Source organism: Theropithecus gelada, chromosome 3 (assembly GCF_003255815.1).
Source record: "Theropithecus gelada isolate Dixy chromosome 3, Tgel_1.0, whole genome shotgun sequence".
In the NCBI taxonomy this organism is placed as follows: domain Eukaryota; kingdom Metazoa; phylum Chordata; class Mammalia; order Primates; family Cercopithecidae; genus Theropithecus; species Theropithecus gelada.
In genome coordinates this window covers 22,701,594-22,719,353 of record NC_037670.1, presented here as the reverse complement: position 1 = coordinate 22,719,353, position 17,760 = coordinate 22,701,594, and the positions used below count along the sequence as shown (strand labels likewise).

The following is a 17,760-nucleotide window of genomic DNA, read 5'->3' as shown; positions in this document are numbered from 1 at the left end:
CAGTCACGGGATACACCAGGTTTTTCTTTCTTTCCTCCAATATTAAAATTCTTGTTTAGAGAGAAAAGCATTTATTTGAAATGACAGTATTTCAGACTCTGAGATAAAAAACTAACAGAACTTACAGATAGTTTCTACATAAAAAGCCAAATTTGATGAGTGTTAAGTAGCTGATAAATTATTCAAAGAAATCACAGTAGAACAACCACAGAAGCAGACAACTCTCACGGTGCTAAATAAATTCCTTGTGTTCCTAGGGACTTAATATGAATGTAAACAAGGAGTGCTCCAGGGACATGGCATTTGAAGTCTTTGCTCACTGCACATGTCTGAGGCTACAAAGAGAATAGGAATATTGCAGGTTTTTCTTTAAGGGTGGTTATATTCTGGTCTAGAAACACAATACACTGTTAATATCATTTAATGTTATTTAAATAAATACATCGGATTAGTGCAGTAAGACAGCACAGAATTAAAATGCCACTCTCCTCAGAGGGTTTCCATGCAAGGAGGAAATGGCACAGATATGATATGCTGTTATAATGACTGTGGTATGATTCATATGAAGGATTCATATACAACTATGGAAAAAAAAAAAAGGATTTTAGCAATAATGAAACAGACTATGAAGGTCCTAGAAGAGTTCTGGGAAGATGGTGATTTGGAAGAACCTGCCATGCTGCCTGCTTCTGGCCTGGAGGAGTTGGGTGGGATGGAAGAATGGGATTCAGGCCCTGAAAGATTCTCCCAGGGCATTTTTCTTCTGTGGCCTGAGTGTCTGAGGACTTGAGGGGAAAGCTCTGGGGTGAGGATCTTCCTGGAGGAAGCTCAACATTTGGGCCAAGGATGTGTTCTAGAGAGAAGCTGCTAACTCCCTGGCCCAAGAACCTACATGGGAGCTGAACAGGTCAGCCATCTCCACGGGCCTTAAGCAGGAAACTTCAGAATTTGCATCTGAGGACAGGAGAAGGGAAGATACTTTCTCCTGCTGTCTCCACACCCTAATGACAGCTTGTATATTGGTCTCACTTGAGCTCACAATGGCAGAGACTGTGGCTGTGCCTTCCTTTCCCATGTTTCTGGTTTAGATTTCTCAGCAACTGGTCTCTAGCCCCACTGAAGAGACGAGAGAAACTGATAATGTTCCTAAGGGGACCTTTCACACTGAATAAGGAGATCAAGTAGAATCCCTGCAACAGGTGGTTCCCATCAAAATGGAACTGCTAGAGGGGACATACGACAACCTGAAATTTTTTTTTTTTTTTTGAGATGGAGTCTTGCTCTCTCACCCAGGCTGGAGTGCAGTGGCACAATCTTAGCTCACTGCAACCTCCACCTCCTGGGTTCAAGAGACTCTCCTGCTAATCCCAGCTACTTGAGAGGCTGAGGCAGAGAACTGCTTGAGCTTGAACCTGGGAGGCAGAGGATGCAGTGAGCCAAGATCGTGCCACTGCACTCCAGCCTGGGCAACAGAGCGAGACTCCGTCTCAAAAAAAGAAAAATGAAATTACATGAATGTAGATTGATAAGAATATCAATTTTACTGACAGATAACATTATTTTCTACATAATCAAAAAGTGTAAACAAAAAAGTTGCTATGAGTTTAGCAAAGTCATGGGACACAACATCGATATACAAAAATTAATTTACGTATAATAGTAACAACCAATTGGGAATAAAAATTAAAAAGAAAATATATTGGCAAAAAACATGAAATATTTAGAATAAATTTAACAAAATATGTGCAAGACCAACCCACTGAAAATTGTGAAAGTCGTTGAGAACCAAATAAGACCTAAATAATTAGAGAGTTATACCATGTTCATGAATAAAAATGCTTAACATTTTCAGAAAGAGGTTGGTAATCTTTTTCTGTGAAGGCCAGAGAGTAAATATTTTAAACTCAGCAGGTCATACAGTCTCTATCGCAAGTACTCATCTCTGCCACTGAATCATGAAAGTAGCCATAGAAAATACAGAAACAAAATAGCATGATTGTGCTTCACAACAACTTATTGGCAGGCCATGATAGCTCACACCTGTAATCCCAGCACTCTGGGAGACCAGATTGGGGGCATGGCTTGAGACTAGGAGTTTGAGACCAGCCAGAGTCATGGGGTGAGACCCCATTTCTATAAAAAATTTTAAAAATTAGCTGGACATGTTAGGTCATGCCTGTAGTCTCAGCTACTCCCAATGCACTGGGAGGCTGAGGTGGGTTTGAGGTTACAGTGAGCTCCACTGTACTCTATCTAGCCTGGGTGACAGTGAGACTTTGTCTTTAAAACAAGTGGAGGAGGAAGAGGAAGAGGAAAGGGAGGAGAAGGAGGAAGGGAAGGAGGAAGAGAAGAAGGAGTCTTCAAAAATACTGAATCTGAGAAGAATTGATCTTTGTCCTAGCATATAGTGATAAATGTTGGTGATCATTATGAGGAAATAAGATAGTCTAAAATACTTACTTACAAAAGCAAAAACAGGTTGTGGGCCGAATTTGAATTGTGGCCCACAGTTTTCTGATATCTGATTTAAAGGTAATTGAGAGAAATGTAAATATAGGATAATTGTACATTTAGAAGGTGGAGCATCTACTAACAAAACTCACATGTTTCCATTAGTTCTTTATTACATACATAAAATATGAATTTTCATAAAATGGTTATAAGTAGAAAATGTTCTTAAAATTCTTCTTTTCATAAGGAATTCAAAGTCAGGGACAAAAACATTTTTAAAACATAACAGTACTTTATTATCTCTTCAATATGTTGCTTTCCTCACTTGAGCTAATGAATATTTTATAAAGTGAGACTAAAAGGACAACCGTTTTTATCCCTAAATCTGCTCCCTCCTTGGAAATAAATTACCAAATGTACAAAATTCAGAATTATACCAGCAACTTGTATAATATAATTTAAAACTTAATTCATGTGAGACATTTACACGGCAAAGAAATATGAAAAAAAGCTCATCATCACTGGTCATTAGAGAAATGCAAATCAAAACTAGAATGAGATACCATCTCATGCCGGTTATAATGGTGATCATCAAAAAGTGAGGAAACAATAGATGCTGGAAAGGATATGGAGAAATAGGAATGCTTTCACACTGTTAGTGGGAGTGTAAATTAGTTCGACCATTGTGGAAGACAATGGGGCGATTCCTCAAGGATCTAGAACCAGGAATACCATTTGACCCAGCAATCCCATTACTGGGTATATACCCAAAGGATTATAAATCATTTTACTATAAAGACACATGCACATGTATGTTTATTGCTGCACTATTTACAATAGCAAAGACTTGGAACCAACCCAAATGCCCATCAATGACAAACTGGATAAAGAAAATGTGGCACATATATACCATGGAATACTATACAGCCATAAAATAGAATGAGTTCATGTCCTTTGCAGGGATATAGATGAAGCTGGAAACCATCGTTCTCAGCAAACTAACACAGGAACATAAAACCAAACACTGCATGTTCTCACTCATAAGTGGGTGCTGAACAATGAGAACACATGGACACAGGGAAGGGAACATCACATACTGGGGTCTGTAAGGGAGTGGGGCAAAGGGAGGGAGAGCATTAGGACAAATACCTAATGTATCCAGGGCTTTAAACCTACATAACAGGTTGATGGGTATAGCAAATCACCATGGCACATGTAACAAACCTGCAAGTTCTGCATATGTATCCCAGAACTTAAAGTATAATAATTAAAAAAAAAAAACTTAATTCATGTGAAAATTCACAGAAGATTTTGGTGCCTTTTTCTTTTTTTTTTTTTTTTTGAGACAGGGTCTTGCTCTATTGCCCAGGTTGGAGGGCAGTGATAGCATCATAGCTCACTGTGGCCTCAAACTCCTGGGTTCAAGCAATCTTCCCACCTCAGCTTCCCAAGTAGCTGGGACTACAATACAGGCAGACATCACCACACCCTGCTAAGCTTTTAAAATTTTTTTGTAAAGATGGGGTCTTGCTATGTTGCTCAGACTGTCTGAAACTCTTGGCCACAATTGATCCTTCCACTTTAGCCTCCCAAAGTGTTGGGATAACAGGCATGAGCCATTGTGCTTGGCCTCAAATGCTTGAGAAAAAATAAATATATCAGTATATGACTGGTTGATTTTGAAAAATAATTAACGAAAGCTATTTAGTAGTTTACTTATTGAGATTTAAAGCATGAGAATTTTGGATTAGGGAGTCTGATTTTTTTTTGTCAAAAATTCAAACAGTAAAAAAGTAAATGCCTTTGGAGGGATTATAGACTTTCTAATATTTTCTCAACATAAAATAATGTATCTTTTGTTTTTATGCAAATTGATTTTATTGATTACTGAGCACCTGTACTGTGACAGATACTGGGTGAGGATCTATGGCTAAAAAGATCAATGGATCTTTTTTAAAAGATCAAATCTTTTTCTCCTTCCTTTCTCCCTGCCCTTCAGTCCTAACTCTGGGGAATTCCAGCTGCCATGTTGTGCGCTGCTCCGTGGAGAGGCTCCCATGGGAAGGAACTGGGGGTGGTCGAGAAACTAAAGCGTATCAACCATCACAGGAGTGAGCTTGGGACAAGATCCTCCCACAGCTAAGCTCTGAAATGACCGCATCCCAGCCAATCCCTTGGCTTCAGTGTTGGGGAGACCAGGAACCAGAGGTCTCAGCTAAGCCACATATGCATTCCAGACCTACAGAAATGGGAAGCTATTAAATGTGTATCATCTTAAGCCACTAAATTGGGATAATTTGTTACACAGTCATAGATTCCTAACATATATGTAAAATTAGGTAAGTTATATAACATTTCAGCTTCTTAACTTGTAAAATGGAAATAATAGAATCTTCATCGTAGGATGGTAGAACGACTAAAGTTCTTGAACTATGTATTGGTAAGCCTCATAGTAAACAAACAACTTTGTGCTTTTTAACATTTCGTTTTTAATTATTTAATAATTTTAAGATTATATGGCTCTCTGTCTTTCCCATTCCACAAGAATAGGGACCATGTTGCAGTGAATGTCTCCACTCATCAATCAGTCCATCAGTAGAGAGAAATATATAGTGGTAGGCAATCTGTATGCCTAACTCAGGGAGAGGAATTTTGGACCAAAGGTGATGCATCTTCAAATCTTAAAATATATTGCCGTATTTACAATAAACTGCCTTAAAACTGTACTGTTATCTCATTCAGTTCTAGCTGAGGGTTAATTTTTTCCTCAAACATGTACGCTATTAATCTTTTACATCTTCATCAATACTATATATCACTATTTCAATTTGCACATTTTGGCAGATTTTTTGTATTTTTTTGTTTGTTTTTCTTTATAGATAATTTTGAACATCATGAATGTATCGGTCATCTGTATTTTTCTTTGGTAAACAGCCTATTTATATCCCTTACCCATTTTTCTACTGAGCTTTTGTCTTTTTCTTCATTTTCCAAAGCACATTAGGTTATAAGCAAGTGTATCTATGTAATTATTTTACAAAATTCTTTTTTTGTTCCTGTTGCTTTAATCACAATAGGATGTTGAATATTATTAGCTACCTTTTAATCATATATTGAGATAATCATATGCTTTTTTCTCCTGTAAAATTACACTGCATTTTTAAAGAATTTGGTTTTTATAAATTATCAAATTACTCCTTGTAGATATTGTGTTCATTAGTGTAAGGATAATAGATTTATTGGAAGTTAAAATTAAGGAAAAAGCCTTCAACTTCTATTTAAGTGCTTAAATTTGTAACACACTTTGAAAATCAGTAAAGGCTATTGATGTCTTTCTCAAAGTTGACTGTAAATTGAGAGTAGATGCAGTCCAATACACACAACCTGAAAATTCAACCAAATATAGGATTGAAAAAATATAACCATAAGATAGGTAATCTAAAAATTTCAAATTATATAAAACTGTATTTAAGAAACTGAAAATCAAACAAAATGCTGGTATGGTTTGAAAAATTTACATGAATATCTATGTCAACAACACATTTTTTTCCTTTTCTTAAATAATTTTCACCTGAAAAATGCTTGTAATAGTTGAAACATTTATATTAAAGAATCACAACATAAAATTAACTACAATGCTAAGTTGTCTCAATTAAATAGCAGAAAAGGATGATCTGTGAATTCTTAGCTAGACTGAGGTAAGCCTCTTTATTACTAAAAGGTCCTAAAGAAGGCAGAAATAAAGTTTTAAATGCATTTAAGAAAACATTAAATCTTTTCTTCATCAGAAAAATGAACCTAAGTTGAAGGGTTATTGCATCTAAAGATCTAATTGTGGTTACTAAACGGAATAATAGTGAACACACTGCCAACCAATTCATCTACTATGAGGACTACAGTTCCAAGGGTTAGCGTTTGTTTAATTTGAGGGAAGTGGACTTTGCCAGGGTTTGACAGAATAACCTATCAGTCATCTACTTCAGATTCATCTTTATTCTAAAGAGTAAAATTTAACCCACTGCATCAATATGTAAAATCCTGTAATCTTCTTAGGACAAGGTAAGCACTTTAGGTAATTAGCTAGAAGATACAATGCCGCAACCAGCAGTCATTAATTAAAACACTGTCAATTTTCTGTGACTAGCAGGGGTCAAGTGGGGACAATTTCAATGCTCCGTTACATGAAAATAAAATGCTAAAGCAATATGTAAGGCGCACGCTGAATTGCTAGTTACATTAACAGTGGGTCACCTTTCTTATTTAATTGCAAAGGTATGCCGAGCTGTGTTCCCAGGGACTGATGCTATGGGGACAGTGGAAAAAGATTGGCTGATTGTCACCAAATGAGCTCAATTTGAAGGCAGCAGCAAATAAGAAAATAGTTTCATTTTTTTTTTTTAATTTTATTTCACTGTTAGGTCCTTGCTGGTCTGTAGAGAGGGTACTTGGCTAAAAGCCAAAAGGGTTGGGTTCTCATGCTCTGTAAAACTACCTGTGCCTTAAAGCAAATGGCTTTTCTCTGCATCCTTAATTTCATCATATATGAATGAGGAGAATAATCCCTTTACATATGATGTAGGATTGTTGTGCACATAAAGCAAAACAAGATTGTAAGAATGTGGGTATAAACGCCTGCATAAAAGGACCATGAGAGCTTGGTCAATTAGCTCACCCACAGAGGTCCCCTTAGGACTCTTCAGTCGCAGGACCTAAAGGAGGTCTCTTTAGGCTCTATGATTTGCACACCAACGGTCAGGCTGTAAGCTGTTCTTTCTTCTCACCAAGGAGTCAAACACAATCCCTTTCATCCTTACGGAGAGAGTGGTGTTTTCCTCAAGAATGAATTTGTTTTTTTTCTTTAGGAAGGGGGGCTTTCTTCTCTGAGAAGAGTTGGGGGATTGTAGGAAGTCATTGGGTAAAAAGATAGAGGTCGCAATGGAAAGAGAAGAGAAAAAGCAAGAATAGCAACAGTAGCTGCACCTAAATAAGGTTTAGCAGCTGAAATACAATGCTTATTCAGTGGAGGAGTGCTGAAGAGTTCCGTTACAAAGAAGAATCCAGAAGTGAACAGAGGCACAGTCCTGAGACACTACTGGCTTGTTTCCAGGCGGGAGAGATGTTACCAATCCCTGAGAAAGAAGCTTCCACAACCGTGCAGGTAATATTTATGTCACTGAAAGTTTGTGTCAGATGGTGTATGCTGATCTTTAGAACTACCACTTTCCCTCTCATCTCTACCCTAAATTGCAGGGTTTGAAAGCCTGAAGACTACATTCCCTGGCTCCTTTGTTACTAGATTCCGGTTTACATTTTACCAGTAAGAGGCACTTAAAAACAATTTGGAAGGTGCAAGGGTGGAAAAGCCATTATTTTGCTTTAGAAGCAGCAAATTGATACATGGGTCAACCCCAAACATTAGGTTTATGGCTGCCTGTGGGATAACTTCTACAAATCACTGCTTGAGCACTAGAGGCAGCTGTTAGCAGTGATGGGAGGAGCATCTCATAGTTCCTACACTGCTCAAGTGCTTAAAGGGCCAGTCAGTTTGTCCAATGATTCAACAGATTTTGCACGCCTCTAATTCCCGTTATTAAATCCCTTCTTGATAACACACCACACCCTAACTGAGAAACCATCCAGGTTACTTCTTTTGTAAATGTGCACATAATTGTGTCCACTGTGCGATCCAGTTATCTTTCCTTAATGCCTTCATTTCTATGTTGAGGCTATCTGCTGAAAACAATGGAAATGTCATGGTCTAGATTAGTGCGTAATCAGGATTTGTTACAACTTGCTAGTCCACTAGCACTTCAATGTCTAATTCTGTAACTAATAAGGAATTATACAACTAATATGCAAGAATCCTTTTTTATCAGCCAGATGAAACATTGACCCTTCATTCACTTATCAGAACACTGAGCTGTGAACTGAACAGGATTCAGCACTTGTCAAGGGGTCATGTGATATTGGAGGTGGTTGAGGTAGCTTAATTATGCAGATGCCACCAGGGCTTTGCCTTGCTCCTGGGAGGAGCCCTGCAGCTGTGTCTACCATTCAAAGTCTCCAGCCACCATTTCCCTGGAGCAAGAGCTCCCCGAGCATTTTTCCTCACTATGGCTGCCTATACCCAGAAGAAGGCTTCTAGAAAGTTTTCTGGGATATAAATAAGGAAGAAAGATGGAAGAGTGCTGAAAAAATAAAGGAAGAGCAAGATGGGCCTTGGGGTTGACAGTCCTGGTGGCTCCACCAAGACTTAGGGGAATTACACTTCCTTAGGTGAGGACCCTGCAGAGGTCCTGCAGCAGCTCCCGGCGCCACTGAGATGCTGATTAGGGTAGCACAGAGGGAGGCAGAAGGTTTCCTGCTCTGCTAAGTGTTTCCCTACCATCAAAGGAAGAAAATAAAACAATACGTGGAACACTCACCTTCTCTGTTCAGCTTACAACCCGTTTTTAAAACTCATTATTTCTTTGTGAGGCCCCTTGTCTCTTCTTGGGGAACACACAAGCAGAGCTCCTTTTGTTGTGCATGAGGGATCCACACTGGAGTTTGAACTTGGCTTTATTTTTACCATGTGTGCCATAGAAAGATATTGCCTCCTTCTCCTTTTTAGATTATTTGAATTATTTCCCCATATTAATTGAATATATGCATCTTACCACATAATTGGAAATCGGGGGCACTAGGTGAGAGCCGGGACCTGATAGTCTGGATCAGAGGAATGCACTGGTGTAGAACAGGCAGTCACTGCTGTTCCAGGAAACCAAGGACATGGAAGAGGTCAAAACCATGGATGTGGAGGCTTGGGGTGCTCTAAACAGTACAGAGCAGGACAAATGGTGAGTCTAGGAGTGGGCATGGTGAGAGCACTGAATGGTCTGCAGATGTACAGGCATGGGTGGGACAGTGGGAGGGCAGCAGCCTCCACCAGGTCAGGCTTGTGGTCAGAAGTTTTATTCTGCTGATCCACACTAAGAGGATTAACATAGGGTCAGGATTATAGGGACTGGTCCCAAGGAGATGAACAAGACAAGGGTCAGAGACAATGCAGAGACCCAATTTCCCAGAACAGGAATGCAAAAGAGACATTTGTCTGAGCAAAGCCTGTGGAACTGGCATTCAAGGTCAGAGTGAGTGGCAGCAAGGGCAAAAAAAGAATGAGACGAAGCACCTTGGACACTGAACCCAGGGGCACTCAGGCACAAGGGTGGGGCAGAGTGAAACATGCAAAGGCATATAGAGCAGGGCAAATGGACCAGAACTTGGGGAGGAGCCTTGGAGGACCTAAGAACCCAGTAGCATCCCAACTGGGCTCTATGAACATACCCCCCCCAATGAGCTATTTTAATATAAATCCCCTGCTCTCCCAGAGGAAAAACAAAAGAGAATTTTATTTAAGAAAATTTCTGTCTCTTGATAATTTTCTCCTTTCCAGACTTATCTTTGGAATGTGTGATCTCCAGTGTGTTCCACAGTGTCATCTGCAGTGTGATCCACAGTGTGATCTGCAGTGTGATCCACAGTGTGATCTGCAGTGTGATCCTCAGTGTACTCCACAGTGTGATCTGCAGTGTGATCCACAGTGTAATCCACAGTGTCATCTGCAGTGTGATCCACAGTGTGATCCGCAGTGTGATCTGCAGGTGATCCTCAGTGTAATCCACAATGTGATCTGCAGTGTGATCCTCAGTGTAATCCACAGTGTGATCTGCAGTGTGATCCTCAGTGTACTCCACAGTGTGATCTGCAGTGTGATCCTCAGTGTACTCCACAGTGTGATCTGCAGTGTGATCCGCAGTGTGTTCTGCAGCATGATCTGCAGTGTGATCAGCAGGTAATCTGCAGTGTGATCCACAGTGTGACCTGCAGTGTGATCTGCAGTGTGGTCCGTGGTGTGATCTGCAGGTGATCTGCAGTGTGACCTGCAGTGCGATCTGCTGTGTGATCTGAAGGTATCTGCAGTCAGATCTGCAGCATGATCCACAGTGTGATCCACAGGTAATCTGCAGTATCATCCTCAGTGTGATCTGCAGTGTGACCTGCAGTATGATCCACAGTGTGATCCGCAGTATGATCTACAGTGTGACCTGAAGGTATCTGCAGTGAGATCTGCAGTCTGGTCTGCAGTGTCATCCACAGTGTGATCCACGGTGTGATCTGCAGTGTGACCTGAAGGTATCTGCAGTGAGATATGTAGTCTGGTCTGCAGTGTGATCTGCAGTCTGATCTGCAGTGTGATCCACAGTGTGATCTACGGTGTGATCTGAAGGTATCTGCAGTGAGATATGTAGTCTGGTCTGCAGTGTGATCTGCAGTCTGATCTGCAGTGTGATCCACAGTGTGATCTGCAGTGTCATCCACAGTGTGATCCATGGTGTGATCTGCAATGTGATCCACAGTGTGATCTTCAGGTGATCCACAGGTGATCTGCAGTGTGATCTGCGGTGTGATCCACAGTGTGATCCACAGGTGATCTGCAGTGTGATCTGCAGTGTCATCCTCAGTGTGATCTGCAGTGTGATCTGCAGTGTGAGCCCTCTCTTGACTGCTAAGGAAGAGATTGCCTTGTTCATCTCACCGAGGAGGTCTGAAACTGGTGTTGACAGAAAACCTGCTCTAGAATTAACCTCCTTGAGCTTGTCCTTTCCCTCATATTTCTCATGGTCTTCTGAGACATAGGTCTTGAGGGCTACAGAAGGTCCCAGGGATGTCCCCTAGACCTTGGGAGGGAAGTTGTGGGCAGGATCAAGGTGAGCCATTCCAGGGCACCCCTCTGAAGTAGGAGGGGACTCCAGAGAGGGTCACTTGAGCAGTCTGGCCAGTATTGAGCACAGCATGTGTTTCCCCCTCCATCTTGCATGGAAACATTTAGTTAACTGCCTGGAGTGCCTAGTTTTATTGCTATGAATCTCTCAACAAAATAATCAAGTTCCTTTGGCCCCCTTTGATTAGAGTCTAGAACCACAGGGGAAGATTTCTGCAGGTGGGTTGACATCGAGCAGAAGAGGGTACTTTTAGGGCCTTAGTGGTAAGGGATAGCTAGACCCTCTGGGGGACTGTGTTTGGTGAGTGCAGAAGTGACAGCCTCCAGCAGCTTGTCTGGGGACAGTAGGAGAAGGAGTAGCAAAAGTAAAACTGTGTGTGCACCAACTAGCGGTGGATTCTCTGGAGCCTCCAGGGAAATATGGAGTTGGAGAAACTACGGTGAGCAGAAAGGTCACAGGAAAAGGGGCAGGGGCGGAAGCCAATCTTGAGAGAGACAGGAAGAAATAGGGTCACACTCCCATTGCAGCCCTGTGTATGAGCTACAGAGTGGGGAAATAGAAACTCCTCTAAATTCAGAACAGCATCACCCTTGCTGGGAGAAGAGCGAGCTGTGGACAGCTACATAAGGACAAGCTCAACAAAGACTGGCTGTAGACAGACCTTGACCCCTTTCCACCCAGAAAATCAAGGAGGACCAAAGAAAACCAGATGCCGTAGCTTATAAAAAATTCACTACTACTGACAAATGGAAAGAATGCAATAAAATTATTAATGTTCATAAAAGAAAAACTTGGATACATGAAAGGACTATCCATGGTATTGGCTGGGAAGACTCAATATTCTAACGACATCAGCATTCTTCATATTAAGCTTTAAATTTATGATCCTCCAAATTTTCCAGATGTTTTTGAAACTTGACAAAGTTATCTTAATATTCATCTAGAAGGAACAAGCAAACAAAAATCCATGCCGAAAAAGCAAGGACATTTTTGAAAAATAAAAGTCACAAGGGGAGTAGTGTCAAAACAGATCTTAAAATAGAAAGAGATAAACTTCTAATACGTGTGGTGCTGAACAGGCAGTTCAGTGTAACAGAGAAAAGGCTGAAACACAGACTCCAGTATTCACATTTTCCCCTTAGACAATAAAGCATCACAAATGAAAAAGTTTGAGCTCTTCAACAAATGGTTTTAGGACAAATGGCTAACCATGTAAGTTCATGATAATGACAATAATGATATTAATAATAGCTAATACGTATTGACTAATGGCTATGTGCCAGAAGCCATAGTAAATGCTTTCTATGAGTCACCTTACTAAATCATCACATTTATCCCCTTATTGTATCTGTTTCAGATGCAAGGATGCTGTGGTTCATATGGGGTAGGTAATTTACATGCAGTCACACAACCAGACAGTGTTGTGTTGTGGCTCGGGTTTGAACTTATAGCCCAGTCTCCTAACTGATGATTTCTACTCCTCCTCCTAGATTCCTACTTTACTTATTTTACTAAAATCAAGTCCAAATTCGATGAACCTTTGTATATAAACAATAGAATTTCATATTTGAAGATGGAGGCATAAACCAGCATTTCTTCTTCTCTTCCTGGGAACAACATGAAAGCAAATGGGAGAGCAAAGCCTAGACAAATACAACCTCTATTTCCTATGAAATTAGAAAATAGCTCAACTTCCAACTACAGAATGGGTAAATGGGTAACCAACAGGGTAACTGAGCAGAAGAGCATGCAGGAAGACGACGGAACCAGGGCCACCACTGTCAACTTCAGCAAGCCCCAGCAGAGTGGGTCACAGGTGAGGGCAAAGCCTCCATCAGTGAAAACAGTGTGCACAGGCCGGGTGTGGGTGGGCGCTTCCCCAGGCCTGATGTGGCTTAGAATCTTAGAAGTAGGGTGAGCTGAGGAATCAGGCATTTGCCCAAAACAATCTTTTTCTGGGGACACGGATTTTCTTCAAATGTAAGTACACTGGTTTCCCCTCATCCGCGTTTTCACTTTCCATGGTTTAAGCTACCTGAGGTCAACTACAGTCTGAAAATAGATGAGTATAGCCTCATAAGATATTTTAAGAGAGAGAGAGAGCGAGCACATTCACATAGCTTTTATTACAGGACATTGTAATAATAATGTTATTCTAGTACTCATGATTTTTGTTAATCTCTTACTGTGCCTGATTTATAAATTAAACTTTATCAGGGGTATGCATGTGTAGGAAAGCGCATAGTATATGTAGGGTTTGGTGCTCCCCATGGTTCAGTCATCCCCTGGGGGTCTTGGGGCTACTGTATTCAAAAGGAAGCCAAGATCTAGCAAAGAAAACAATAAGCAAAACAGAAGAAAGAAACAGAACAAGAAACCAGGTGTCATGACTTAGATGAAGACTGTGAATAAAACAGTCACTTGTCTATTAAGCCATGGCTGAAGAAGGGTAAACTGTGAGCTGGCAGAGCTGGAGAGAAAGAAGGAGAAAAGATATAAATTCACAGCAGTGAAGGCAGAACCAGAGCGGTCACAAAGAAGAACAGACCTTGCTGGGGAAAAGACACGGAGAATAGAAATGGAAAAATATAGAACAAATTAAAATGGAAATCAATGAGTTAAAAAAGCAGAGAGAAAATGACAGCTACAGAGAATAGGTGGCAATCCTATGGAACCACAATCAGAGACTCTGAAGAAGAAAATGAAAGCAGGGAAGAGAACAAATACTTAGATATACAATTCATGGGAAAAATATTTTAAAAAATAACCTGAATTTACATATTAAATAGATGCACCACATCTATGGGAAAATTCACCCCAAATGGAAAACACCAAAATATACGCTAAAAATTTACCAGACTTTGGGGCAGGTGCGGTGGCTCACGCATGTAATCCCAGCACTTTAGGAGGCCAAGGCGGGTGAATCATGAGGCCAGGAGTTCGAGACCAGCCTGACCAATATGGTGAAACCCTGTCTCTACTAAAAATACTAAAATTAGCTGGGCGTGGTGGTGCATGGCTGTAGTCCCTGCTGCTAGGTAGGCTGAGGCAGAAGAATCACTTGAACCCAGAGGTGGAGGTTGTAACGAGCCAAGATCGTGCCACGGCACTCCAGCCTGGGTGACACAGCGAGACTCCATCACAAAATAATAATAATAATAATAATAATAATAATTTACCAGACTTCAAAGTCAGCTCTTTGGCGCACAGAATCAAAAAGATTAAGTTCCTTCTACAGGGAAATCAGGCAGTCTGTGGTCCCTCCAAGGAGACAGTGTAAGCTACCAATATCCTACCAGATACTCTGTCCTTTGGGTATAAAAAGGCAACAAACCATTGCAAGGAACAAACTTGCAAACCAGAAAGAGGAACAAACCATTGCAAACCAGAAAGAGGTTGGAATATTCTTCACTATGGCCAAATAACTCATACTGAGCACAAAATCAATCTAACATAGAACTGGCAATTGCAAAAGTTGGGCATATGGCTGCAGAATAGAACATAGAGGGTCTAAGCCCTGACGATGTAGAAAATATTCAGTGAAAACTAGGATATTTAGAAAATTTATCATTGCTTATACTGGAAATTGACAGCTGTGTCTGCAAAGAGAGGAGCCCAAAACGCTGATCTTATCCCAGCCCCAGAGCTGCCCTCCTGGAGTTGTCCTGTCTGTCACAGGCATTTCCACTCTCCTGATCGCCTGGCATTCCCCGCTTTCTGTCACACCCATAGTAAATCTGTCACTCAAAGACATTCAGAATCCAACTATTTGTCCCTCCTCCACTGCCATCACCCTGGTCCTGGCCACATCCCAGCCAAGGCCTTGGAACAGCTCTCCAGTTGAAATTCCTGTCCTCTACACAGTCTGCTTTCAAAACAGCATGCTAGTGTGATCCTTTTAAAGCATGAAGCAGATCACACCATCTCTCCCTGATTACCCAGCTAGCCTCCTAGCTTCTGGCTTCAGCACAGCAGCAGCTGAAGAGAGTGTATCACCATCACAACTCTCATGCTCACCATACCCACTCCCGACTTGGGCGGGGCCAGGTCCCTGCAATGACTGATGGGGACCCAGTGCAGGAGTCTCCTCTCCCAGAATTCCCTTTCACTAACTGCCACAGCTGCAATGACCTCCTTGGTGTTTCTGGATCGTTCCAGGCATCACCCTCCCGGCCTCACCCCCCACCCCCAACTTGGGAACTAGCTGTCCCCAACTGCTCTCTGAGGACAGGAGCACAGGACTCATCTGTCTTTCAAGTCTTTCCTCAGACTCCCTACTCCTGGGGTATGCTGACAATGCTATTTTAAATGCAGACTACTCCCCATTGTCCTGCAGCATCACCCCCAGGCATGCTCTGACTCTTGTCTTTGGACATTCCCGGACCAAGATTCCCTGGAGGTCAGAGATTCTATGGGCAGCCAGACAGAGCAAAGGAGGCCCAGGCCAGGCCTCAGGCTGATGCATCCTCTATTCTCTTGTATCTGCAGTCCCTCTTTGCTTCTCAGCAGGTAACAAGGAGATGGCCCTGGTCCTCAGGACAACCACTGAAACTATTTTCCCTCCAGTATAAATGACATACACGCAAGAGAATGGCATTAAGCCATGGACTTCTGGGAGTACAGGTGAGACCCACCTCAGAATGAAGCCCTGACTTTTTTTTTTTTTAAATCTCTTTTAAACAAGAGGCCTCATTTGTTCATGTAAATAAATAAATCCAAAAAGAGAACTGAATGTTTTAGACTTTGTGTATCTAGACCCAAGGTCAAAAATGTAATGACATTATGTTTTTTTTTTTTTTTAGCAAAGATTGTTTCATTTCTACAATAGCTACCTTTAAACTGCAGTGATTTACCTGGAATTCTGCCTCCCCTGAATTAAACTGTTGCATCTCTCAAGGAAACAAGCTGAATCCGTTTTGTTTATACAGTTTGGTCATTTATAAGGGAGCTGCACTTGAGCTCTTAGTGATCATTGCAATGAAAGAAAACATGTTCCATAAGCAAGGCTAAATTGTTCTTAAGAAAGAGATTTATTGTTTGAATAATTAAAATAACAATATACAATGTTTCTCTATCAGATTGGAAAACGTCAAAAAAAAGCCTAATATCCAGTATTAGTTTGGTTATAAGAGACAGAAACTACTGCAAACTGAGGTGAGATGTGTAAATGAATAAAATGCTGGCAAATTGTCAATACATATTGAAAGTTATAAAAATTATTTACTCCTTGAGTCAGCAACTTGACTTATAGAAATTTATTCCCAGGGATAAATGAACACATATACAAAGATAAATGTGATAGAAGTCATTACGATATTTTTCTAAGAGAAAAACTGGCAAAAACCAAAAATATGACATTCAACAATCGTGTTGGAGATATCTAGTTGCTAAGTATCCAACACCCCCTCTAACTTAAGAAAATAACACACATTATGTCCATGATGGCTTACAGATGCTTCATAGCTAGGGGCGACCCGGCCAGTGATCCAGGGAGATGCTGATAAAATTGATCTGTGATGCACTTCTGGAAAGGACCTTAAAGGGAGGTGACTCATGCGGGAGGGGCAGTCATCTCCCTTTGCTCTTCCTTATCCAGGGAAATGTGAAAGGAAGTTGACACTAGAGCTTGGTGGCCATCATTTGGGGATGAAGAATGCTGCTAGGAGAGGCAGAAATCTTCCTAACACATAAGGAGTTTGGGTGCCTGATGACTTAGTCAAGCCAACTAGTCCTGAGCTGTCTACATCCAGAGTCCTCTTACGAGAAAAATAAACTCTTGTGAGTTTAAGTGGCTGAACTCAATCTTAACTAATTAGATAAATGTAATTATTGATGTATTAAAATAAACATTACACAGACATTAAAAAGTCATGGAGTTCAAGACCAGCCTGGCCAACGTGGTGAAACCTCATCTCCACTAAAAATACAAAAAATTAGCTGGGTGTGGTGGCGCGCACCTGTAATCCCAGCTGCTTGGGAGGCTGAGGTGGGATAATTGCTTGAACCCAGGCGGCGGAGGCTGCAGTGAGCTGAGATTGCACCACTGCACTCTAGCCTGGGCGACAGAGCAAGACTCCATCTCCAGAAAAAAAAAGTCATATTAAGCACCATATTTGTTGTTATGGCAAGATATACATAGCATATTGTTAACTGAAGAAAGAAGATTATAAGCCAGCAACAATCATATGATCAAAAATTTTAAAAATGTATAATGTGCATCTATGGGTATACAATTGCTTGGGAACAGGACTGACAGGCTAGAGACAAAACATGTTTGCAGCAGTTATCTTTGGTTATCTTTGAGTAATGTTATTTGGGGGGGAATTTAACTTTTTAAAAAATTGCAATTTCTAATTTTTTTTCTTTGATGACTTGATATTGCATATGAAATTTAAAGACAAAAAAGCTACTACTACAACTTAATTTTTAAATTAGTGGTAAGAAGGGATAAAACGTCAGTAACATCCAAGACAGACAAAGCATTATTTCATCTATGTAGAAACACTTCTAAATAAATAAGACACAGAGATAAGTGTGCAAGTAA

At 40.8% G+C, this 17,760-nt stretch overlaps 1 protein-coding gene across 1 annotated transcript in view; it reads right to left on the bottom strand.

The window, feature by feature from the left end:
* Positions 1 to 17,760, bottom strand: part of DSCAM (DS cell adhesion molecule) — an 821,125-nt gene that overhangs the window by 250,203 nt on the left and 553,162 nt on the right. The gene's annotated exons all lie outside the window — the stretch shown is intronic.